The following is a 27,454-nucleotide window of genomic DNA, read 5'->3' on the forward strand; positions in this document are numbered from 1 at the left end:
AAAGAAAAATGGTGGCTGTGTTGGAGGTCTTGCCTGGCTGAAAACACAGCTGGGTACAGATTCTGATTTTGAATAAAACCACCACCTCTTTTGTCCCTTGGCAATGTCCCCCAGTGCCATGGAGGGTTTGTGTTTGTGTCCCTGGCTCGCCATCTGTCTCAGGGTTCGAAATCCAAGTTCTGTGATAATTCAGGCTCTGCCCCGTGATTAGCTGTCGGATCTGGCTTTTATTGACTCCAAACTTTCTGTGGGGGGGTTTCTGGCCCACCTAAGGAACCTCTGCAGTGGGGTGTCCAGCAGCGGACGATGCTGAGCTTACAGTCAGAAGACGGGTCAAGCCTCCTCTCCTTGAGCCTCGTTTACTCCCCTGAGTGGAGCCCTGGTGGCACAGTGGTTAAGCGCTTGGCTGCTAACCAGAAGGTTGGTGGTTTGAACCCACCAGCTTCTCCCCGGGAGAAAGGCCTGGCGATCTGCTCCTATAAAGATTATAGCCTTAGAAAACCTGCGGGGCAGTTCTACTCTGTTCTAGAAGGTCTCTGTGAGTCAGAATCCTCTCAGGGGCACCCAACAACAACAACAAAGGGCTGGACCCTTGCAGAGCCTCCTCGGGGACCATTGTGGCTCTTAGGGTAGCAGGTGTTGCTGGTCACTTCTCCCCACCCTGGCTGGTGGGACCCCTGTTTGGTTTGGGGGACCATCCGCCTTCAAGGTGGGAAGGTGTCAGGTAAGATGGTCCCATTCCCCCTGGAGGGGACATTCTGACTGGAGTCCATCAGTCCTGGCAATCCTGTTCCTCTGACCAGGGCCAGATTTGAGGGGATCATGGGTCTCAGGACTGGCCAACAAGGCACGAGTTGGTGGTTGTGGGGGGCTTTTGGAAAAGGTTTCTGTTAAAGAGGGGATCAAGGAAGAGATGGCTTTTTTCCTTGGCTGGGCATTACTGGGACCACATGTGACACCTGGGGTGGTGACAGCCAAGTTGTGATGATGGTGTCCTGAGGACTCACCTTGTCCTCCAGGGATGCAGGCTCAGATCGATGGAAAGTGCAGGTCTCTGCTGGGAATCTGCTAGCCCCTGGTGTCCCATCCCTGGCCTTGTCCTGCTGGATGACCTCTTGGTATGTGACCTGAGAAAAAGCCCTTGTCATTTCAGCCACTTTGAAGTCTAGCTTCTGTTGCTCTCAGGCCCATGCATCCTCATGCCTTGGTTCTCCGAGAGTGGTCTGTGGACCAGCAGCATCAGTAGCACCTGGGAGCTGGCTGAAAATGCAGAATCTTGGCCCCACCCAGACCCACTAATCAAAATCTGTGTTTTAACGAGATCCCTGGGTAATTCGTGGGCACATTAAAGTTTGAGAAACTTGGCCCTAAGGGGTATACATTTTGTTCAACCAGCCTTATTAAGGAGGCCTTTACAAATACACATATATTTCTTTTTTTGTGTGTGTGTGGTAAGATATATATAAAGAAGCCTCGGTGGTGCAGTGGTTAAGCGCTCGGCTGCTAACCGACAGGTTGGTGGTTTGAACCCTCGGCCACTCCAAGGGAGAAAGACCTGGCAATCTGCTCCAGTAAAGATTATAGCCTCGGAAAGCCTATGGGGCAGTTCTGCTCTGTCACACGGGGTTGCTATGGGTCAGAATCAACTCCCAACAGAACCTAACAACAACAAAATACATATAACAAAAAGTTTGTCATTTTAACCGTTTTAAAATGTACAGTTCAGTGGCATTAATTACGTTCATCATTATTTCCAGAAGTTTTCCATCACCCCAAACAAAAACTCAGTACCCCTTCAGCAATAACTAGCATTGACTCCCTATCTCCAGCCCCCAGTAACCGCTAATAAACTTTGGTTTCTTATATATTTGCCTATTCTAGATATTTCATATAAGTAGGATCATACGATACTTGATCTTTTGTGTCTGGCTTATTTCACTCAGCAGAGTGGTTTCAAGGTTCATCAATATTGTGGTATGCATCAGGACTTCATTTCTCTTTATGGCTGAGTAATATTCCATTGTATGGATAGGCCACATTTTACTTTTCCATTCTTCTGTTGATGGAAACTTGAGTTGTTTCCACCTTTTGGCTCTTGAGAATAGTGCTGCAATGAACATTGATGGACAGGACTTTGCTTTTGAGACCAATGGCTTCAATCTCTTTCCATACCTGCATAGCAGGTATTGGCCAAGGTTTGCACCAAAAAACTGTAAAGGATGGAGGGCCTGGGCCAGCCTCTCAAAGAGAAAAAAACATGAGAGAGTTGTTTCCTAGTTCCTGCTTTTCCTCAGCTGTTTGGCATTGACTCAGACTTGGGTATGGCATTGATTTTCATCCAAAGCCGTGAGCGCAGTAAAATCTCATTAATTCAGGCCTCGCCAATTTTGAAGTGATAACTTAAATTAGGCCTGGCTAAGGGCTGGCTGGAGTTAGAGCAAGATTGAGAGCAAACTGTTTTTAAGGACTTCAGCTCACCGGGTGGAGGAAACAAGACACGTCCAATCATAAATGAGCTTTGGTGTTTGCCAGTACGGCAGGGATGGCACTTGCAAATCAATCCATCAACAAATATTTATTGAGTGTTCCTTATGCACAAGTCCCTGGCTGGCAGGACACTCTTTGTGAGGAGTTACTTTTAATCACTACCTATGCTGGAAAGTAATGAATTTCTGTAGGAAACGCAATTTCTTAAACGGTCTGTGTTCCTACCTGCGGCCCACTTCCTGTGCGCGCTGGGCTCCGTCCCCTCTCACTGACGTAAATGCTTCACTCCTGTATTTGTTCCATTTCTTTCCCGCGTCATTAATTTCCTCTCTCACGCTGTTCAATAACTTGCTGTTACTTCTATCATCTTAAAAAAAAAAAAACTCTCTTGTCCTGATCCCATATCCTCCTCCATCCCCCAGGCCTATTTCTCAGCTTCCCCTTGCTTAAAATCTTCTCAGAGAATTGACTGTTCCCCCATCTCTACCTGCCCTCCCCAACAGCCATAGATGCTATTCTTTTCACTCTTACCAGGCCTGAAGCGAGGGCAGCGGTGGGTCAGTGGTAGAATTCTTGCCTTCCATGAGGGAGACCTGAGTTCAATTCCTGGCCAGTGCACCTCATGCACAGCCACTGTCCCATCTGGCAGTGGAGGCTTCAGTGTGCCTGAGATGCTCAATAGGTTTCAGCGGAGCTTCCAGACTCAGACAGACCGGGAAAACGTCTGTTGATCTGCTTCTGAAAATCAGCCAATGAAAACCCAGTGGATCACAATGGTTTGGTCCACAACTGATCACAGGGATGGCCAAGACCAGGCAGTTCTGTTCCTTTGTGCGTGGGGTTGCCATGAATCTGGGGCCAACACAATGGCAGCCACGAGTCTGGGGCCAACACAATGGCAGCTCACAGCAGTGAGGCCTGAGCTGTGAAATTTCATGGTCAGTCCTTAGACTTTGTCTTACTCTACTTCCCCGCAGCATGTGACATAGCTTCTCATTCTTTCCTTCTTGGTAGCATTTTCTTCCTTGGCTTTCTTTGCTTTTCTCTCTCTCTTTTTTTTTTTTGATGTTTGATCTGTTGGCTTTATTATTATTATCTTTTTTAAAGCTAATTTTTTAAAATTGTACTTTAGATGAAGGTTTACAGAACAAATTAACTTCTCATTAAACAATTAGTACACATATTGTTTTATGACATTGGTTAACAACCACACGACATGTCAACACTCTCATTTCTCAACCTTGGGTTCCTATTACCAGCATTCCTGTCCCCTCCTGCATCCTAGTCCTTGCCCCAGGGCTGGTGTGGCCCCTTAGTCTTGTTTTGTTTTGTTGGCCTATCCACTCTTTGCCTGAAGGGTGAACCTCAGGAGTGTTCATTACTGAGCTGAAAGGGTGCCCAGGGGCCATACTCTCAGGTTTTCTCCAGTCTCTGTCAGGCCAGCAAGTCTGGTCTTTCTTTTTGAGTTAGAATTTTGTTCTACGTTTTTCTCCAACTCTGTTCAGGGCCCTCTATTGTCGTCTTTGTCAGAGCACTCAGTACTGGTAGCCGGGTACCATCTCGTTGTACTGGACTCAGTCTGGTGGAAGCTGTGGTAGATGTGGTCCGTTAGTCCTTTGGAGACCAGTGGAGTATCCTAGATGGCCTCTTACAGACTTTAAGACCCCAGATGTTACTCACCAAAGTGAAATGTAGAACATTTTCTTCATAAACTATGTTATGCCAGTTGAGCTAGATGTTCCCCGAGATCATGGTCCCCACAGCCCTCAGCCCAGCAATTTGGTCCCTCAGGGGGTTTGGATAGGACCCAGTCTTTCTTGATTCTCCACCAATCCAACTCTGTCTCAGTCTTCTCTACTGGATTATTCTGGTTTTCTGAGTCTCTAAATGCTGGTGCCTTAGGGCTGGTTGCCTCTGTTAGGCGAGGAATTGAAAGTGGGGTTTCACATGCCAGCTGTATACTGATGGGCTCCAAGCTTATATTTCATGGCTAAATAGCAATTCCATTCTTCCTGTTGCTCCAGTCAGCACCCTTGGAGTGGTCTTTGATTCCTTTCTTTTCTCAGACCCCACGTCTAATCCATCAGCAAGTCCCATTGGCTATGTCTTTGAAATATTTCCAGTTTGATAGTTCATCCTTATTCCTGAGGCCAGGTCACCATGAGCCCTCTCCTGGGCCACCAGTCATCCTGCCACAGCTCTGCCTGCCTACCCTGTGTCCTGCAGTCCTTTCTTCACATAGCCATCGTAGAAATGCCATTGAAACCTAAGGAGATCATGTTGCTCTTCAGCCCAATCTTCCAATGGCTTCCCTCTCCCTCAGAGTAAAATCCCAAGTCTTCGTGTGGCCCCAAGACCATACACACTCAGCCGCCTTGCTCTCCCTGTTCCAGCTACACAGGATCCTTACTCTTCCTCAGTTGTCCCAAGCCAGCTTTCACCTCAGGATGTTGACACCTGCTTTCCTCTATTTCTAGAATGCTCCTCCTTCACAGTGTGTCTGGCTCTCTCCTCCCTTCAGTCAATCTCTATTCACATGTATCTGCTTCTTCTCTTTTCCTGGCAGTCTTGATCCTCTGACTCGTTAGATGTCTATGTATGTAGTGTCTATTTCCCCTCTAGAATGGAACCTCTTCAAGAGCAGGGTCTTAGTTGTTCTGGTTGCTGCCGCACTCCTGATGCTCGACAAACATTCATCAAATGATGGAGTTTATCCATTGGTTGAACTTTTCTGATTTCAGACTGACCTTCTTTGGCCCCTAGGCAGAAGAGAAGGGTATTTGGAGGATTCAGGCTGGAGAAGACTGGGGGGCTCATTTTAACAGTGCAGACATAGTGCAATAATGCTTTGTTGTTGTGTGCTGTTGATTCTGACTCACAGCAACTCCATGTGATAGAGCAGAAATGCCCCATAGGGTTTCCTAGGCTGTAATCTGTATGAGAGTAGATCTCAAGGTATTTTTCTCCTATGGAGCCACTAGGTGGGTTCAAATCACCAACCTTTCAGTTAGCAGCTGAGTGCTTAACTGTTGCACCACCAATGCTCCTTGTGACAAGATTGTTGTTGTTAGGTGCTGTTGACTCATAGGAACCCTAGGTACACAGAATGAAACACTGCCTGGTCTGCGCCACCCTCACAATCTTTGCTATGTTTGAGCCCATTGTTGCAGCCACTGTGTCAGTTCAGCTCATTGACATGTCTTCCTTTCTTTTGATGACAGTCTAATTTACCAAGCACGATGTCCTTCTCCAGGAACTGGTCTCTCCTGAGAACATGTCCAAAGTACATGAGACAAAGTCTCACCATCCTTGCTTCTAAGGAGCATTCTGGCTATACTTCTTCCAAGACAGATTTGTTCATTCTTATGGCAGTCCATGGTATATTCAATATTCTTTACTAAAAATAAAATTCAAAGGAGTCAATTCTTCTTCATCTTCCTTATTCATTGTCTAGCTTTCAAATGTGTATGAGGCAATTAAAAATACCATGGGTTGGATCAGGTGCACCTTAGTCTTCAAGGTGACATCTTTGCTTTTCAACACTTTAAAGAGGTCTTTGGCTGCAGATTTGCCCAATGCAATACGTCACTTGATTCCTTGAACCCTGCTTCCATGGGTGTTGATTGTGGATCCAAGTAAAATGAAATCATTGACAATTTCAATCTTTTCTCCATTTATCATGATGTTGCTTATTGGTCCAGTTGTGAGAATTTTTATTTTCTTTATGTTGAGGTGTAAATCATACTGAGGGCTGTAGCCTTTGATCTCATCAGTAAGTGCTTCAAGTCCTATTCACTTTCAGCAAGCAAGGTTGTGTCATCTGCCTATCTCAGGTTATTAATCATTCTTCCTCCAATCCTGATGTTCCATTCTTCTTCATATGGTCCAGCTTCTAGGATTATTTGCTAAGCATACAGATTGAATAAGTATGGAGAAAGGATACAACCCTGACATACACCTTTCCTGACTAGGCTGGGAGAAGATTATTCATTCAGCAGACATGTGCTGAGCACCCATTCAAATGCCAGGGACCTTATTCAGGTATCATGTGTGTGTGTATGTGTGTGTTTGTGTATGTGTGGGTGTGTGTGTAGTTCTACACAATTTTATCACATGCATAGGTTCATGTAACCACCACCACAATCAAGATACACAACTGTTCCATTGCCACAAAGGAATTCCCTGAGCTACGCCTTTGTGGCTGCACTCCACTACTGGTCCCTAATCCCTAGCAACCAAGAGTCACTTCTCCCTCTCTATAATTTTGTCATTTTGAGAATGTGATATGTATGAATCGTGCAGCATCCGTGACTGGCTTTTTTCACTCAGCATAAAACAACACCAAAAACCGGCATAGCACCCTTGAAATTCATCTAAGATGTTGGGTGTATCACTAGTTTGTTCCTTTTTATTGCTGAGTAGTACTCTGTGCTTTGGATGTGCCACAGCGTGTTAAACCATTTATCTATTGAAAACAAAACCCCCAAACCCCGTTGCTATTAGTCGATTCTGATTTTGGTGACCCCCATGTGTCACAGAGTAGAGCCGCTCCAGAGGGTTTTCTTGGCTGTAGCCCTTCACCAGCCCTTTCTTCCATACACTATTGCGTGGGTTTGAACTGCTAATCTTTAGGTCAGCAGCTGATGGCAAACTGCTTGTGCCACCCAAGGGACCTTTTTGCCTGTTGAAGGACATTTATGTGATTTAAACTACTATCTAGACTACAGACCTGCTAAGGATTCCAAGATTCTAGATGTGTGTTGCAGGTTGAGCCCACAGCTCTCTGATTGGGTGTGTGATCAGAGAGAGAAAAAATGAACCTAAACCTCATGGCCTCAGTTTCCTCATTTGCAATGTGGGGGTAATAACGGTACTTTCCATACAGGCCTATGGGGGAGGTGCTTAGTGAAATCAGGCATCTGGTAAGACCCTGACAAGCCTCTGCCATTATTACAAAGGAAGGGCCATTGTGATGTGGGGGCAGACGCTCTCTCAGGCAGGTTTCGTGAGCGATGTGGCCTTTGAGTTGGGCCTGGAAGCACATTCCTGGAGTTGGCATTGCTTTCTTTTCCCCCTGTTTTTCCAACAGGATGTGAGGCCCCATGGCCGTTGGGAGACATGTGGGTTTCTCAGCGTGAAAGGCCCTCTCAGTTCCAGGGTGCACTGATCTGGGCTGTGCCGTGGCCCTGGACTCTGAGCAAACAGTCACCTGATGCAGGTGCCTTTCATCCTACACTTCACTGTGGCCAGGGCCAGAAAAATATGTTTGGGGCCTTTGGGTCTGTGTCCCTCCTCAGGAGTAAGACAGGCTTTATAAATGTGCGGTGGGTATGTTTATGTGCTTGAGTGTCCCGAATGCACAAGAGCACTGTTGAAATGTCAGATGAGCTGTCTTGCGGAGTTCTATGTGACACTGAAGCTGCTAGTCACAGGAGTGACCCAAACTTGACACAGAGAGATGACAAGATGCCCCCAACGTGCAATGGGTGTGGCAGCATTGTGGCTTGGGCAGTAGATAGCATAAATGTTCTTAGGTGGGAGGGCCAGAGGTGTGTAATAGGTGGTCATTAATGTGAGATGCTGCTGAGACCCCCTGTTATAGATTGAATTGTGTCCCCCCCCAAAAAAAATGTGTGTCAACTTGGCTAGGCCATGATTCCCAGTATTGTGTGGTTGTCCACCATTTTTTGATCTGATGTGATTACCCTATGTGTTGTCAATCCCAATCTCTATGATGTTAATGAGGCAGGACTAGAGGCAGTTATGTTAATGAGAAGGACTCAATCTACAGGATTAGGTTATATCTTGAGTCGATCACTTTTGAGATATAAAAGGGAGAATTGAGCAGAAAGGGGAAGGACCTCATACCACCAAGAAAGTAGCACCAGGAGCAGAGCATGTCGTTTGGACCAGAGGTCCCTGCACTGGGAAGCTCCTAGGCCGGGAGAAGACTGATGACAAGGACTTTCACCTACAGCCGACAGAGAAAGACTTCCCCTGGAGCTGGCGCCCTGAATTTGGTCTTCTAGTCTCCTAAACTGTGAGAGAATAAATATCTATTTGCCAAACCATCCACTTGTGGTGTTTCTGTTACAGCAGCACTGGATGACTGAGACACCCCATATCTGAAATGCTTTTTTATGGATGAGCTTAAGGAAGGGCTCTGCCCCACCACTAATGTGTCGGCATCTCAGGGGTGTTTCTTGGTCTGAGCTCAGGAGAGGCCCCCTGACTGTCAATGCCCAAAGTCACCGGTACCACACTGAAGGCCTACCCTCTAGTCAGCCCCCACTTTCTTGGAGGGCAGGACTGTTGCTAGTGGCTGCAGAGTCTGCCCCCAATTCGTGGTGACCCAATGCACAGCAGAGCGAAACGATGCCCAGTCCTGCACCATCCTCGTGATCGGTTGTGAGTTGGGCCGTTATGATCCATAGGACTTGCACTGGCTGATTTTTGGAAGTGGATCACCAGGCCTTTCTTCCTAGTCTGTCTTAGTTGGGAAGCTTCTCTGGAACCTGTTCAGCATCACAGCATCACTCAAGCCTCCACTGATGGATGGGCGGTGGCTGTGCATGAGGTGTATCGGCTGGGAATTGAACCCAGGTCTCCTGCGTGGAAGGCGAGAATTCTACCACTGGCCCACCAATGTCTCTGGAGGAGGGGAACCATACTCCTAATAGTGGTGAAAATTCATACTAATAGTTCACTCCCACTATGAAGCCTGGTCCCCAGTTCAGACCCTGTGCCTCAGCTCTGAAGGCAGGTACCATCAACATCTCATTGGATAAGAAGAGGAAACTGAGGCCTAAGGAGGCCCAGTCCTTGGTCAGCTGACACATGGTGAGTGTGTCTGGCTCCATAGCCTTGGTCTCAGTGGCCTTCTTGTACTCACTCTGCCTTGCCTCCTAACAACACCCCTGGGGTTGGCCCTGGCCTTGTCGCTCTGTCCCTGAATGCCAGTGTCCTTGGGGGTCACTGGAGTAGAGCAGGGAGCCTGCTGCCTGGCCTGACTAGAGCATGCCTAGAGCATGGGAGTCGAGTGGGTAACGGGTGCAGCCCCAGGGAGTCTGCAGCATCAGCGGGGGGATGGGCAGGGGGTCCTGCTGCATCCTTGCCGTCTAGGGTTTGAGGCCAGTTTTTCCCCCACCATGTGTGGCTCGTTCCTTTAGGACACTGTCTTTTCTTTGCACTTCATAGAATGTGCTCTCTTCTTCTTAAAATGGAAACCATTTGTTGGTACCTTTTCTGATTGTAAAAACGATACACGATTGTGGTGAAGAATTCAAAGTCCACAGGAAAGCACGAAGATGAAAATTGAAATCTCTTCCACTCCCTGCGTGTGGAGGATGAGGCGGCAACCAGTCTTCTGGGTGTCTTGCTGTGCGCAAGCATGTGAAGGCCCCATTGTATGAGCAGTTTCACACAAGTGGGAACACTGGCCTGTGCTGCGCTGTGGCTTGCTATTTTTCCACCCAGTAATACGAGATAGACATTTTCTAAGACGCCAAGTGCAGAGACGTGTCAGCCCTTTAAATGACCACATTGCCTTTGGTTGTACAGGTAGCCCATTATTAAGCTGATCGGGTTCTGCTGGAGATTTAACTTCTTTTTTTTTATTTTGTCCATTTATTTTTTTGCTCCAATAAGCTACTTTGTGCAATGTATGCTGAACTTATCTAATTGTATTCTCAGGAAAAGAAGTCCTAGATGATTGAGCACTGTTATTGGTCTCTGAATAGCAGAAGCCCTGGGTGGTGCAGAAGGTTAGTATGCTCATTGTTAACTGAAAGATTGGAGGTGTGAGTCCATCCAGAGGTGCCTCAGAAGAAAGGCCTGGTGATCTGCTTCCAAAAGATCACAGCCACTGAAAACCTTGTGGGACACAGCTCTGTTCCGGCACACGTGGGGTGGCCATGGGTTGGAGTTGACTTGACTGCAAATGGTTTGGTTTCTCAGAACAGCAAAATCGTAATACTGCCATTTCCACGCCCATCTAGGGGGCAGGAGAAAGCCTGCAGCGTCCCACTGCCCTTGTTGAGCCTGGGTCTTGGCAACATCTTAGTTTGTGGCCAGTCTGTGAGGTGAAAAAAGATCTGTGTCTGCTTGCTTTCTTTTGAGTATCTGAGAGATGAAGCACCTGTTTACGTGCCCCTCGGACATTCAAATGTCTTCTGGAAAGATCTTTGCCCTTTTTTTCCCACCACTGGGTGCTGTGTCTTTTTCTCACTTATTTGTAACCCCTGGATGGCTAAACTGGTGGTTCTCTGCAAACTCAACCTCATCTCAAGCATGGCTCGGCCGGAGGACGGTGAGCTCCTTAGTGGTGAAGGCTCCTTCTCCGGCCTCACAGGCCTGGATGGGCCCTGCAAGAAGCCAGACACAGGCCGGGCCCTGCCGAGGCACCCAGAGCCTGACGGGCCCCGTAGGCTGCTGACCGCAGCTGGAAGCCTCTCGGGGGATCTGTTAGGGCCTATTCAGCCCCAGGCAGTGCTGGGCTTGTTTTTCCACTAGCAAGTCATATCTTGCCTGTCAAGCTCTCTCCTAAAGTCAATTTTCCAGATGATTTAAAGCAACGTATGTGAAAATTTTTATTATGTGAAGGAGATAGGCTTATAGGCAGCTTTGTTCAGAACTGAACGACCATGCTCACGGGCGGGCCAGTCGCCCCTGGAGTGGCTCCATCTGAGAGTTTCCAAGAAGGAAAAGGGAACCGAAAGCATCATGTACGAATGGAGTCCTGGCTCTGCAAATGGTTAGCATGCTTGGCTGCTAACAGAAAGGCTGGAGGTTGGAGTCTACCCAGAGGCACCTCAGAAGAAAGGCCCGGCAATCTACTTCCAAAAACTCAGCCATTGAAAACCTTATAGAGCACAGTTCTGCTCTGATACACACACATGTGGTCACTATGAGTCAGAGTCAACTCGGTGTCAACTCGTTTTGATTACGGTTATGGATGCTGGGCAAGGCACACGGCCCACCACCTGTCTGTCAGTTTGTTGTCCTGTGGTGGCTTGCATGTCGCAGTGATGCTGGAAACTGTAACATCAGTATTTCAAATACCAGCAGGGTCACCCATGGTGGGCAGATTTCAGTGCGCCTTCCAGACTAAGACAGGCTCGGAAGAAAGGCCTGGCCATCTGCATCTGAAAGTTCTTGTTGTTGTTAGGCTCCAACTCATATCGACTTAATGTACAACAGAACAGAATACTGCCTGATCCTACATCATTCTCACAATCGTTGTTTTTCTTGAGCCCATTGTTGCAGCCACTGTGTCAATCCATTTCCTTGAGGGTCTTCCTCTTTTTGCTGACCTTCTGCATTACCAACCATGATGTCTTTCTCCAGTACTGGTCCCTCCTGATAACATGTCCAAATTATGTGAGATAAAGTCTCACCATCTTTGCTTCTAAGGAGCAGTGTGGCTGCACTTCTTCCAAGACAGATTTGTTTGTTCTTCTGGCAGTCTGTGGTATATTCGATACTCTTTGCTAACACCAAAATTCAAAGGCATCAATTCTTCTTCAGTCTTCCTTATTCATTGTCTAGCTTTCTCATGCCTATGAGGTGATTGAAAACACCACGACTTGGTTCAGGCACACCTTAGTCCTCAAGGTGGTATCTTTGCTTTTTTAACACTTTAAAGAAGTCTTTTGCAGTAGATTTTCCCAGTGCAGTACATGGTTTGATTTCTTGACTGCTGCTTCCATGGGTGTTGATTGTCGATCCAAGTAAAATGAAATCCTTGACAACTTTAATGTTTTCTCCATTTATCATAATATTGCTTATTGGTCCAGGAGTGATGATTTTTATTTTCTTTATGTTGAGGTGTAATCCATACTGAAGGTTGTGGGCTTTGATCTTCATCAGTAAGTGCTTCAAAACCTCTTTATTTTCAGGAAGCAAGGATGTGTCATCTGCGTAACGCAGGTTATAATTCCTCCAATTCCGCTGTAGCATTCTTTATCGTATGGTCCACCTTCTTGGATTATTTGCTAGATATACAGACTGAATAAGCATGGTGAAAGGATACAACCCTGATACACACCTTTTCTGATTTTAAACTACACAGCATCCCCAGTTCAACAACTGTCTCTTGGTCTCTGCAGAGGTTCCAAGTGAACACAATTAAGTGTTCTGAAATTCCCATGCTTTGCAATGTTATACACAATTTGTTATGATCCACACAGTCAAATGCATTTACATAGTCAATAAAACACAGGTAAACATCTTTCTGGTATTCTCTGCTTTCAGCCAAGATCCATCTGACATCAGTAATGATATCTCTCATTCTATGTCCTCTTCTAAATGCAGCTTGGATTTCTGGCAGTTCCCTGCCGATGTGCTGCTGCAACTGTTTTTGAATGATCTTCAGCAAAATTTTACTTGTGTGTTTTATTAATAACATCGTTTGATAATTTCTGAATTCTGTTGGATTACCTTACTTTGAAATGGGTACAAATACAGATCTCTTCTAGTTGGTTGGCCAGGTAGCTGTCTTCAAAATTCCTTGGTACAGATGAGAGAGCACTTCCAGCATTGCATTTATTTGCTGAAATATCTCAGTTGGTATCCTGTCGGTTCTTGGCTTGTCTTTTGCCAATGCCTTCAGTGCAGCTTAGACTTCTTCCTTCAATAGCATTGGTTCTTGGTCATATGATACCTCTTAAAATGGTTGAACATCAGCCGATTCTTTTTGGTACAGTTACTCTGTGTATTCCTTTCATCTTCTTTTGATGCTTCTTGTGTCCTTCAGAATTTTGTCCATAAAATCTTTCAATATTGCAACTCAAGGCTTGAATTTTTACTTCAGTTCTTTCAGTGCAAGAAATGTTCAGCATGTCCTTTCCTTTTGGTTTTCTAACTCCAGGTCTTTGCACATTTCGGTATAATACTTTACTTTGTCTTCTTGAGCTCCCCTTTGAAATCTTCTGTTCAGCTCTTTTATTTCATCAATTCTTCCATTCACTTTAGCTACTCTACTAAAGCAAGTTTTAGAGTCTTTTCTGACATTAATTTTGGTCTTTTCTTTCTTTCCTGTCTTTTAAATGACCCTTTGCTTTCTTCATGTATGATGTCCTTGATGTCATTCACAACTTCTCTGGTCTTTGGTCATTAGTGTTCAGTGCATCAAATCTATTCTTGAGATGGTCTCTAAATTTAGTTGAGATATACTCAAGGTCATACTTTGGCTCTTGTGGGCTTGTTCTAATTTTCTTCAGCTTCAACTTGAACTTGAATATTAGCAATTGATGGTCTGTTTTGCAGTCAGTCCCTGGCCTTGTTCTGACTGATGATATTGAGCTTCTCCATCTCTCTTCTGTAGTCGATTTGATTCCTGTGTATTCCATCTGGCGAGGTCCAGTGTATAGTTGCTGTTTATGTTGGTGAAAAAAGGTATTTGCAGTGAAGAAGTCGTTGGTCTTGCAAAATTTTATCATGTGATCTCTGGCATCGTTTCTGTCACCAAGGCCATATTTTCCAACTAATTCTTGCTGCCAACTTTTGCGTTTCAATCACTGGTAATTATCAACGCATCCTGATTGCACATTTGATCAATTTCAGACTGCAGAAGCTGGTAAAAATCTTCAATTTCTTCATTTTTGGGTTTAGTGGTTGGTGCATAAATTTGAATAATAGTCGTATTAACTGAGCTTCCTTGTAGGCGTATGGATATTATCCTATCACCGACAGCACTGTACTTCAGGATAGCTCTTGAAATGTTATTTTTGAGGATGACTGCAACACCATTCCTTTTCAAGTTTCATTCCCAGCATAGTAGACCATCAGATCATCAAATTCAAAATGGCCAATACCAGTCCATTTCAGGTCACTAATGTCTAGGCTATCCACGTTTATGTGTTCCATTTCATTTTTGATGATTTCCAATTTTCCTAGATTCATACTTCATACATTCCACATTCAGATTATTGTTTGCAGATGTTTGCAGCTCTTTGTTCTCATTTTGAGTTGTGCCACATCAGCAAATGAAAGTCCCGAAAGCTTGCTCCATCCAAGTCGTTAAGGTGGACTCTACTTTGTGGAGACAGCTCTTCCCCAGTTGTATTTTGAGTGCCTTCCAAACTGAGGGGCTCATTTTCCAGCACTGTATCAGACAATGTTCCACTGGTATTCATAAGGTTTTCAGTGGCTAATTATTTTCAGAAGTAGACCGCCAGGTCCTTCTTCCTAGTCTGTCTTAGTCTGGAAGCTCAGCTGAAACTTGTCCACCATGGATGACCCTGCTGGTGTCTGAATACAGGTGGCATAGCTTTCAGCATCATAGCAACACGCAAGCCTCCACAGTAAGAGAAACTGACAGACACATGGAAGTGCCTCATAGCAACCCTATGTATGACAGAAGGAAACGTTGCCCGGTCCTATGCCATCCTCACAATCATTGCTATGTTTTATCCATTGTTGCAGCCACTGTGTCAATCCATCTCATTGAAGGTCTTTTTCTTTTTTGATGATCCTCTACTTTATCAAGTGTCTTAGTGCTGCTACAACAGAAATACCACAAGTGGATGGCTTTAACAAACAGAAATTCATTCTCTCACAGTCTACGAGGCTAGGAGTCTGAATTTAGGGCTCTAGGAGAAGACTTTCTCTCTCTGTTGGTTCTGGCGGTAGGTTCTTGTCATCAGTCTTGCCCTGGTCTAGGAGTTTCTCAGCACAGGGACCCCAGATCCAAAGGACAAGCTCTGCTCCTCGCTCTTCTTTCTTGGTGTTATGAGGTCCCTATCCTCTCTGCTTGCTTTATATCTCAAAAGAGATTGACTCAAGATATAATCTAGTACTGTAGATGGATTCCCACCTCATTAACATAACTGCCTCTAATCCTGCTTCATTAACATCATAGAGGTTAAGACTCACCACACATAGAATAAATACATCAGATCATAAAATGGAAGACAATCACAACACTGGAAATCATGGCCTATCCACATTGACTCACATTTTTGGGGACAAAATTCAATCCATAATACCAAGCATAATGTCCTTCTCTAGGGGCTGGTCCCTCAAAGTATTTAATTGTAGGACTACTGTTGAGGCATAGAAATTTATTTAAGGGCACATTCAATGTATTATTTTAAAACTGCGATTTACACCCATTTTGGAGCATTTTGGAAGGTTAATTAAATGATTGAAAACCACGTTCTGGCTTTGCAATGTTTTCTCAACAAAAGCATTTGTGGAAATTAGGTGTAATTCAACCACCTCATTATGCAATTAGTTGTTTAATTCTGTCTATAGGCATTTGAGGTCACGGCTAGTGTAGAGTTGGGATTTATGGAGCATGGCTGAGCTTTTGGGACAGGTCTCTCCACTTTTCAAGGTGTGGTCTTCTCCTGTGACTTGTCCCCATTCCCACCACTCTGGCCACACTGGTCTTCTCCCTGCCTGGCTAATTCACACCACGCCATGTTTGTGCTTGCTCTTCCCTCTGCTTGTGTGGTCATTGTGAGTGCTGTGCACCAACTGTTTTTGATTCTTTCAAGCATATGGTAGAATTCACTCCACTCCACCCTCTTGAAGTTAGGTAGCCCTGAAAAAACCAAACCCATTGCCATGAAGTTATTCTGACTCATAGCAACCCCAGTAACTTGTTTTTACTAACGTAATGTGAGCAGAAGAGATACGTGCCATTTCTGGACAGAAGCTTTCAGAGCCAGTGTAGAATTTGTTGTTGTTGTTGTTAGTTAGTCGCCATTGAGTTGGTTCCAATTCATGGCTACCCCATGTACAACAGAACAAAATGCTGTCTGGTCCTGTGCCATCTTCAAAATCATTGGCACACTCAAGTCCATTACTGCAGACACTGAATATTTTGAGTGTCTTCCAAATTACAGGGCTCATCTTTCAGCACTGTATCAGAAAATATTCTGTTGTGATCCATACTGTTTTCACTGGCTAATTTTTGGAAGTAGATCAATAGGCCTTTTTACTAGTCTTAGTCTGGAAAGGTCCACTGAAACCTGTTCACCGTAGGTGACATAGCTTCCAGTATCACAACAGCACTCAAGCCACCACAGTACAACAAATTGACAGGTGAGTGGTGATGTAGAATTTGCCTCTCTCCATTTCCTCTGCCATGGCAACTGGCAATATTCCAGACAGTGGCTTCTCCATCCGCCTTGGGTCTTGAAGTGAGGAAGATACTTCTTATGGGCAAGGAGTAGAAGTTAGAAACAAACCTTTTTGTCTTAAGCCTCTAGACTTGGGGATTGTCTTGTTCCGTGTCTTGGTCTAACCTACCCTGACATACATGTAGGGATATGCTCCCCCGGATTTTGCCCAGTGTCTTTTTATTCTTCAGACCCTTCTCAAATATCACCTCCTAAGAAAGATCCTCTCTCTCAGCCTCTCTCTACCTGCCCTTGACTATATTCTCCTACTATATTTTTCCCATTAGCACTTATAACCATCTGAAATTATTTAGTTTAGTTGTCTATTTACTGAATTTTATTATTTTTAAAAGAATTTATTTAATTTGTTTTGTTGTTTTGAAAATATGCACAGCAGAAAATACACCAATTAAACAATTTCTACATGTGCAATTATGTGACATTGATTATATTTTTCAAGTTGTATAGCCATTCTCACCCTTCATTTCCAAACGGTTCCTCCCCCATTAATACAAACTCACTGCCCTGTAAGTTTCCTGTCTAACCTTTTGAGTTGCTGTTGTCAGTTTGATCCCACTTGTATAGTTCTTCAAAAGAGCACAATTCTCAAGGCAGACATTCTTTACTAGTTAAGCTAACTGTTGTTTGGTTTAAAGAAGACTTCAGGGGATAATTTCAATGGAAGGTTTAAAAGTTATCTCAGGGCAATAGTTTCAGAGGTCCATGCAGCCTCCATGGCTCTAGAAAGTCTAGATTCCATAAGAATTTGAAACTCTGTTCAGCATTTCCCCCCTCTTTGATGAGGATTCTTCCATAGCATTTCATTATTTTTATTTCTGAAATCAGGTTGGGTCATACAGTCCATGGTGTCTTACTGAGGGTATGTATTAGTTTTCTAAAGCTGCTGTTACAAACTGCCACAAATAGGATGGCTTATAAGAACAGAAATTTATTGTCTCACAGTTCTGCAGGCCAGAAGTGCAAAATCAGGGTGTCAGGTATATTAATTCCTTCTAAGGCCTCTGAGGGAGAACCTGTTTCCTGCCTCTCCCCAAGCTTCTGATAGTGTCCTTGACTTGGAGATGCACACTCCAGTCTCTGCCTCTGTCTTCACGGTCTTCCCTGTGTCTCTCTCTTCTCCTTTTTTATAGGACACCTCTCACATTGGACTAGGGCCCACCCCACTCCAGCATGAGTTTATCTTAACTGATAACATCTTCAAAGGTCCTATTTCCAAACAAAGTCATATTCTCAGATATTGGGGGCTTAGGATTTGAATGTATCTTTTTGGGTGACACAATTCGATCTATCACAGGCCATGACATAGTTGATCTGCCTGTGCATGCGTGAACATCAAAATCGTCCGCATCCAAGCCTGGAGTTCCCTCCTGCAGCTGACACGTGTAACTAACATGCAACTGACCAGGTGGCAGCATCCTGGAAGGTACAAAATTCTGGATTGTTTGGATTTGACCCTGTGAATAGTTATAGGGATACAGAAGAGAACTTGGGCAAATTGGAAATATTTAGCAACATTGCCAACATGGGACCCACAGCAGGAAAACTATCCATAATTTTAAAGTCTGCTTACCAGCCCAGCACTAATGACTTTTAATCCTTTTATGGGTTCTTTTACAAAATGCCACATCATTAGTGTTCTTGGATCAATGCACAGAGGATGACAGAGTGTGGAAAAAAACCCCAGACATCGATGAGTCTGAATTGAAAAGTGATTCAGAAGAGCTGGGCTTGGAATGTAAAGAAGTTTGGGGAATAACAACCAATTTATTTCACTTGTATTTTCATTTTTATGTATGCACAATAGTAATATGTGATAAAAATCTGTCTAATTAAGTCTAAAAGAGCTCTTTGAATAAGTAAAATGAAAAATTCTAAGCGATAAGAAAGCATTGTGTCATGGTTTAATTGGCAGCACATTTTCTTTTCAGAGTGGAACAAAAAATAATGGTGCTTTTGCAATTGTATGTCTTCCAGTTAATGAAATGCGGTATTTCTGTCTGAGGCTGCCCTTATCACAGACATCTGCTGTGTCATTCAATTCAATTTCAGTTAACTTTAAACAAGGCCTCTGGCCAGTGAGAGAGTTGGCTCATTTGGACTTGGAAGCTACTGTGATATTAAATTTGACCACGTCCTGAGCCAAGGAAGAGCTTGAGTTTTCCTTCGGATGTCCAAGGGTGCCTAAGGTCCTGCTCCTGGTGCACAAGACCCCCAGCAAACAGAGGACCAGCGAGTCCCAGTCTTCCGGCGTGTCTGTGCCATCATCAGCATTTTTTTTCTGCATTCACGAACCATCTGTACTATTATATCATTAATGTATATATATTTTTAAAACTGTTTTGTTTGAGATCATTGTAGACCCACAGGAAGTTGCAAAAATAGTACAGAGGAAGTCCTCATGTACCCTTCACCTGGCTAACCTCACTTGGATGTTACCCCAATGGTAACATTTTACATAAAGATAGCACAATATCAAAAGGAGGGCACTGACAATGATTCAATACACGGACCTAGACCAGGCACCATATTCCGATTTCACCAGTTTTTACTTGTATGTACCTGTGTGTAGTTCTAGGCAGTTTTATCACATGCATAGTTTTGTGTAGCCACCACCACAATCCAGATACACAACTGTTCCACGGCCACAAAGGAATTCCCTGTGCTATCCGTTTGTGGCTGCACCCGCCTCCTTGTCTCCAATCCCTGGCAGTCACAAATTTGTTCTCCCTCTCAATAATTTTGACATTTTAAAATGTGGTGCATATTGAATCATACAGTGTACTTGATTGGTTTTTCACTCAGGGTAATACCCTTGAGACTTATCCAAGTTGTTGGGTGTATCACTACTTTGTTCCTTTTTGTTGCTGAGTAGTATTCCATCATATAAATGTTCGACTGCTTACCCATTTACCTGTTAAAGGGCATTTTGATTATTTGCAGTATTTGACGATTGCAAACAAAGCAGCTACAACCAGTCCTGCACGGGTTTGTCTGTGGAAGTAAGTTCTCCTGTCTTTGGGATGAATACTCGAGATCAGGTTATATGGCGAGTGCATGTTTAGTTTTATAAGACACTGCTCAACTGTTTTCCAGAGCGGCTGCACCTTCTGCCTTCTCACCAGCAATGGACGAGAGATCCAGTTTATCCACATTCTTGCCAGCATTTGGTATTGTGGTTATTTTTTACTTTAGCCACCTTAATAGGCGTGCAGCAGGAGCGCATTATGCTTTTAATTTTTATTTCCCTGATGACTATTGATTTTGAACAGCTTCTCATGTGCTTATTTGCCATCTGTATATCTTCTTTGGTGAAACGACTCTTCGTCTTTTTGCCTCTTCTTTGGTGAAATGTCTCTTCATTGGATTTTTTTTTTTTTAAACTATGGAGCTTTGAAAGTTCTTTATGTATTCTGGACACTAGTCCTTTGTCACTTACGTAATTTGCAAATGTTTTCTCCCAGTTTATAGCTTGTCTTTCCATCCTCTTAATAGGGTCTTTCACAGAGCAAAAAAAATTTTTTAATGGTCAATTTTTTATTTTTACCAGTTCAACTTTTTACAGGTGTATAATTTGTTGACAGCAATTACAAAAATTGGCTGTGCAACCCTACCCATAATCACTATTAACCCCCCTGTTATGGATTGAATTGTGTCCCCCCAAATTTTGTGTCAACTTGGCTAGGCCATGATTCCCAGTGTTATGTGATCGTCTGCCATTTTGTGATCTGATGAGATTCTCCCATGTGTTGTAAATCCTATCTCTATGAGGTTAATGAGGTAGGATTAGCAGCATTTATGTTAAAGAGGCAGGACTCAATCTGCAAGATTAGGCTTTGTTTTAAGTCAATCTCTTTTGAGATACAGCAGGGAAAGAAGCAAGCAGAGAGACATGGGGGCTGCACCACCAAGAAAGAGCATCCGGAGTAGAGTGAGTCCTTTGGACATGGGGTTCCTTCTCAGAGAAGCTCCTAGACAATGAGAAGACTGATGACAAGGACCTTCCTCCAGAGTCGACAGAGAGAGAGTCTTACCTTGGAGCTGGTGCCCTGAATTCAGACTTCTAGCCTCCTAGACTGTGAGAGAATGAATTTCTGTTTGTTAAAGCCATCCACTTGTGGTATTTCTGTTATAGCAGCACTAGATGACTAAGATACCCCGTTTCCCCACTCCCTCCTGCCCGTGATAACTCCTAATAAACTTTGGTCTCTGTCCATTTGCTTATTCTTGTCTTTTTATTTAAGTGAGGTCATAATATTTGTCTTTTTGCAACTGACTTATTTCACTCAGCATATTTTCAAGCTCCATCAATACTGTAGCATGCATCAAGACTTCATGTCTCCTACTGGCTGAGTAGTATCCCACTGTATGTATGTACCACATTTTTTTATCCATTCATCTGTTGATGGGCACTTAGGTAGCTTCCACCTTTTGACTATTGGGAATAGTGCTGCAATGAACATTGGTGTACAAGTCTCTGCTTTCAAGTCTCTTGGGTATATACCTAGAAGTGAAATTGCTGAGTCATATGGTAGTTCTAGTTTTAGTTTTTTGAGGAACTGCCACCTTATTTTCCACAATGGCTGTACCATTTTGCATTCCCACCAGCAATGGATAAAAGTTCCAATTTCCCCAAATCCTTGCCTACATTTGTTATTTTCGTTTTTTTTTTTTTTTAAATCTTAGCCATCCTGTTGTTGTTATTGTCTGCCTCATAGCGACCCTATCTATGTACAACAGAACAAAACACTGCCCGGTCCTGCACCATCCTCACAATTGTTGTTTTGCTTGAGTCCATTGTTGCAGCCGCTGTGTCAATCCATCTCACTGAAGGTCTTCCTCTTTTTCACTCACTCTCTACTTTATCAAGCATGATGTTCTTCTCCAGGGACTGGCCCCTCTTGATAACATCCTAGTGAGAGTGAAATGTTATCTCATTGTGCTTTTGATTTGCATCTTCTTATGGCTAGCAACGCTGAGCATCTTTTCATGTGTTTGGTGGCCCTTCGAATATGTTCTATTGTGAAATGTCTATCAAGTCCTTTGCCTATTTTATGATTGGGTTATTTGTTTTTCTGTTGTTAAGTTGTTGAAGTTTCATATATATTTTTGTTATTAGATTCTTGTTGGATATAATGTTTCTGAAGATATTCTCCCAGGAGGTACTTTGTCCTTTTTTTACTTTTTTCATGAACAAAAGTTTTTAATTTTTATGAGGCCCCATTTATTTGTTTTGTCTTTTACTGTTTGTGCTTTTGTTGTTATGTTAGATAATCCATTATTAAAAGCTAGGCCTGACAGTGTTGCTCCGGTTTTTTCTTCTAAGGATTTTATGGTTTTAGTTTGAATGTCTAGGTCCTTAGTCCATTTTGAATTTGTTTTTGTGTGTGGTGTGAGGCATGGATCCTGTTTCATTTTTCTGCATGCGGAAATCCAATTTTCCCAGCACAATTTATTTAAGAGACTTTTCTTCCTCTGTTGAATGGACTTAGCATTCTTGTCAAAAATCAGTTGACCATAGATTTGTGGGTTTATTTCTTGGCTCTCAGTTCTATTCCATTGGTCTATGTGTCTATTGTAATACCAGTACCAGGCTTTTTGATTACTGTAGCTGTATAGTATGTTTTAAAATCGGCAAGTGTGAGTCCTCCTACTTTGTTCTTCTCTTTCAACATTGCCTTAGCTATTTGGGGCCTCTTTTCTTTTTTTTTTTGCCACTCCATATAAAGTTGAGTATGGTTTTTCTATTTCTGTAAAGAAAGCTGTTGGAATTTTGATCAGGATTGTGTTGAGTCTATAGATTACTTTGGGAAGTATTGACATCTTAACAACATTAAGTCTTCCAAAACCATGAACATGGAAATCTTTTCATTTATTTAAGTCTTCTTTAATCTCTTTTAGCAGTGTCTTATAGTTTTTATTGTATAAGTCCTTCATGTCCCCCATTAGATTTATTCGTAGGTGTTTTACTCTCTTAGTTACGATTGTGAATGAAATTGTTTCTCTAGTTTTCTTTTCAGGTTTCTCATTGCTGTTGTATAGAAACCCAACTGATTTTTGTTTGTGGACCTTATACCCTGCAACTTCGCTAAATTCCTCTATTAGCTCCAGAAATTTTCTTGTGGATTCTTTGGGAATTTCTATATAAAGAATCATATCATCTACAAATAGAGATAATTTTACTTCTTCATTTCCCATCTGGCTTTTATTTCTTTTTCTCGTCATTTTGCTCTGGCTAGGACTTCATACGATATTGAATAGAAATGACGAGAGCAGCCACCCTTGTTCTCGATTTCGAGAGGAGAACTCTCAGTCTTTCTCCATTATGTATAATGTTGACTGCTGGCTTTTCATATATTCCCTGAAGCATGTTGAGAAATTTCCCTTCAATTCCAATCTTCTTTAAGGTTTTCATCAAGAAAGGGTCTTGATTTTATCAAATGCTTTTCCTGCATCCATAGAGAGACGATCAGGTGGTTCTTTTCCTTGGTTCTATTGAGGTAGTGTATTATGCTGATTGATTTTCTAGTGTTGAACCATCCCAGCATCCCTGAAATAAATCCTACTTGGTCATGGCATATGAGTCTTTTAATATGCTGTTGGATTCTGTTTGCTAGTATTTTGTTGAGGATTTTAGCATTTTATATGTATAAGAGATATTGGCCTGCAGTTTTCTTTTCCTGTGTTGTCTTTGGTTTGGGTAGCAGGGTTACGTTTGCTTCGTAGAATGAATTAAGGAGTATTAATTCCTTCACTACCTTTTGGAGGAATTTAAACAATATTGGTGTTAATTCTTCTCTAAATGTTTGGTTGAATTCCCCCAGTGAAGCCACTGGTCCGGGACTTTTTTTTTGTTTGTTTGGTCGGGAGGTTTTTGATCACTGATTCAGTCTCTTCACTTATTATGGGTTTGTTGAGACTTTCTATTTCCTCTTGAGTCAGTTTGGACAGTTTGTGTCCTTCTGAGAATTTGTTCTATTCATCTAGGTTATCCAGTTTGATGCCGTACAGTTGTTCATAGTATTCTGTCATAATTTTCTTTATTTCTCTTGAGTCAGTTGTAATGGCTCGCTTTCATTTTTTATTTTGGTCATTTGCATCTTTTCTCTTTGTCAGTCTAGCTAAATGTTTGTCAATTTTATTGATCTTTTTAAAGAACCAACTTCTAGTTTTATTAGTTCTTTCTGTTTTCAATTTTATTTATTTCTGCTCTGACCTTTGTTGTTTCCTTTCTTCTGGTAGGTTTAGGCTTAGTTTGCTCTTCTCTTTCTATTTCCTGGAGTTGTTGAGTTAGGCTGTCGGTTTGAGAGCTTTCTTCTGTTTCATGTGGGCATTTATTTCTATAAGTTTCCCTCTGAGTACTGCCTTTGCTGTATCCCGTATGTTTTGGTATGCTGTGTTTTCATTTTCACTTGACTCTAGGAAATTTGCGATTTCTCTTTTGATTTCATCCTTTACCGATTGGTATTTTAATAGTGTGTTGTTTGATTTCTAGATGTTTGTGTATTTTCCAGGTTTTTTGTTTTGTTTTGTTTTTGATATCTAGCTTCACTTCATTGTGAACAGAGAAAATACTTTGTATGATTTCAGTCTTTTAAAATTCATCAAGATGAGCTTTGTTACCTAATATGTGGTCTCTCTTGGAGAGTAACCCCTGTGTACTGTAGGAGAATGTGTTTTCTGCTGTTGTTGACTGGAGTGTTCTATACATGTCTGTTAAGCCTACTTGGTTTACAATGTCTTTCAAGTCCTCTGCTTCCTTGCTGATCTTCTTTCTAGATGTTCTGTCCGATATTGAAAGTGGTGTATTGAAGTCTCCAACTATTATGGTAGTATTATTTCTCCCTTCAATCCTAACAGTGTTTGTATATTTAGTTGCCCCAATATATATATATATTTATGATTGTTAGATCTTCTTGATTAACTGATCTTTTTATTACTGTTTTCATTGTGTTTCTTGGTAGTAATCCATTCACCCATCATTTCCTCCTCGAATAGTGCCTAGTATATAGTAGACGTTCGAATTCTCAGCCAATGAAAGATTAAACGAATTGGATATTTATTTACATTATCCTTTGACCTTTGTCTTTTCACAGGACTGTGCTTTTGTTTTGGTTTTCATTAAAAAAAAAATAGACTATATTTTTTAGAGTAGTTTTAGGTTTACAGAGAAATTGTGCAGAAAGTATAGAGAGTTCCCATCTCCCTCATCTACCCTCATCACACAGTTTCTCCTGTTATTAACATTTTGCATTCCTGTGGTAAGTCTGTTACAATTGACGAACTAATATTCACACATTGTTACTAAACTCCATTGTTTACATTAGGGCTCACTCTTTGTGTCCTACTGTTCCATGGGATTTGACAGATGCGTGGTGTCATGTGTCCAGCATTACAGTGTCATGCAGAATAGTTTCACTGCCCTAAAAATACCCCCTGTTCTACCTGTTCATCCCCCCCTCCCCGAGCCCTTGGAAACCACTGATCCTTTCACTGTCTCCACAGTTTTGCATTTTCTAGGATGTGGTAGAGTTGGAATCATATAGTACCTTTTCCAGGCTGGCTTCTTTCACTTAGCAACACGCATTTACGGTTTTTCCATGTCTTTTCCTGGCTCGATAGCTCTTTTCTTTTTATTGCTGAATAATGCTCCATTGCATGAATGTACCAAAATTTGTTTATCCATTCATCTACTGAAGGAGATCTTGGTTGCTTCCAATTTTTGGAAGTTATGAATAAAGCTGCTACAAACATTTATGTGAAGGTTTCTAAGTAGACATATATTTTCAACTCATTTGGGTAAATACCTAGGAGTGTGATTGCTGGATCTCTTGGTAAAACTATGTTTAGCTCTGGAAGAAATTTCTAGACTGCCTACCAGAGTGGCTGCACTGTTTTGCAAAGGGCTGGCGTAGGAATTGCTCAAAGAGAGGATCATTGCTTGGCCTGATGAGTGAGTGACTAGATGGACGGAGAAGGTGCTAGAAATTCGAGGCTAAAAGTCTGGCCTCACTTCCCGTTTTGACTCTGGAGGAAACTGGTGTCATTGGCTAGTGTGGGCCCATTTCAGAAACTTGGCTGGTCATCCCTTCCTCGAAAGCCTCTTTGAGAGGGGCTAGTCTCTACATTCATTTCCTCTCACATACCCTCTCTTCCTTCCCTCCTAGGATGCACCTCTCCCTCACTTTGGCCACAGCAGGCCTGGCCCCCGTGACTCTCCAGGGCTTGAACCCATCTGGGACTTTTCCCCTGTTGTGAACAAAACCATCTCAGGGGGCTGGATTCCCAGGAGTACCTAGTGGGTGCTACCTGGGGGACCAGAGCAAGACACAGCCAAATTGTCTTCCTTGAGGCCAGGCAGTTGGCTGGATTGTCATCCGAACTTGAATTTCACTTTCTTTTTCTGTTGTGCTCAGGACTGCATCCTAAGTCAGCCTGAAGATTTGTGGAAAAGAAAATCCAGAACTCAAAATGGGTACATCCACGTTGTCATCACGACCGGCTAGCCTCTTTCTGAGTAAAGATCAACAATAATTTTCAGCTTTGTTTAAAGCCTCTTTAATGGATTCTCTGAAATGCTCTAATTACAAATGATTACCCATCGAAGAGCTCACAAGCCCTTTGGAACTCCTCCACATGCTCACGAGGAGCTCAAGCTGTCTGAGGTGCTCAGGCAAGAGGGGGGCAGCCCTCTTCTTCTTTAAATCATGTCATTTGGAGAGTTTACTAAGGCAAGCAGGCTTTCTCTCTTTTTGGTCTGAGGCAATGGGCTCTTTCTTCACTTTCCATCTGTTTCCGTCTTGTTATCCAGCAAGAAATTAGATGCCTTTTAAATTATATGGAAGTCTCTTTCTTATCAAATACCACCACAATGCTTTCCGGTTTACACAGGATTCTGCAATGTATTGTCTCTTTGAACTTCATGAAAACCTCTGAGGGAGACTGGAACATCCACTTTTTAGACTAGGGTTTCTCAGCTTCCATACTATTGCTGTTTGGGGCCACACACTGTACTGGGGGCTGCACATTGTAGGATGTTTGGCAGCATCCCTGGCCTCTACCCACTAGATGCCAATAGCAGCTTCTCAATTGTGACAACCAAGAATGTCTCCACACATCACGCAATGTCCCCTGGGGAGCAAAATCACCCTTGGTTGGGAACCATTGACTTAAATCCATTTTCAGATGAGGAGGCTGGGGCTCAAGTGAGGGGAAGGGCCCATAGATGATGAGTTGTAGAGCTAGGGCCTGCCAGCCTCTTACCTTCCCTTCACTAGATGGCCTATAAAACCAAAAGAAGCCAAACCAGTTTCTGCCAAGTCGATTCTGACTCATGGTGACCCCAGGAGTTCCTGAGTAGTGCAGTTGGTTAAGTGTTTGACTACTAACCAAAAAGTTGGCAGTTCGAACCCACCTAGGGGAGCCTTAAAAGACAGGCCTGGTGATATGCTTTGGAAGGGTCACAGCCTTGAAAACACTATGAAGCAGTTCTACTCTGCACATGTGGGGTTCCCATGAAGATGGTCCATACTAAAACCCACTGCCATCGAGTTGATTCCGACTCATAGCAACCCTGTAGGACAGAGCAGAACTGCCCCACAGGGTTTCCAAGGCTGTAATCTTTATGGAAGCAGACTGCCACATCTCTCCCATGGAGTCACTGGTGGGTTCCAATCACCGAGCTTTCAGTTAGCAGCCAAGTGCTTAATCACTGTGCTCCCAGGGCTCCTTAGGATGGTCCATAGGAGCCTCCAAGACTAGCAGAGCCCTCCATCTTGTCCTGCCATCCTGTCATCATCATCCCAAATGAGAATGCCTTTCCT

Source organism: Loxodonta africana, chromosome 24 (genome assembly GCF_030014295.1).
Source record: "Loxodonta africana isolate mLoxAfr1 chromosome 24, mLoxAfr1.hap2, whole genome shotgun sequence".
NCBI lineage: Eukaryota > Metazoa > Chordata > Mammalia > Proboscidea > Elephantidae > Loxodonta > Loxodonta africana.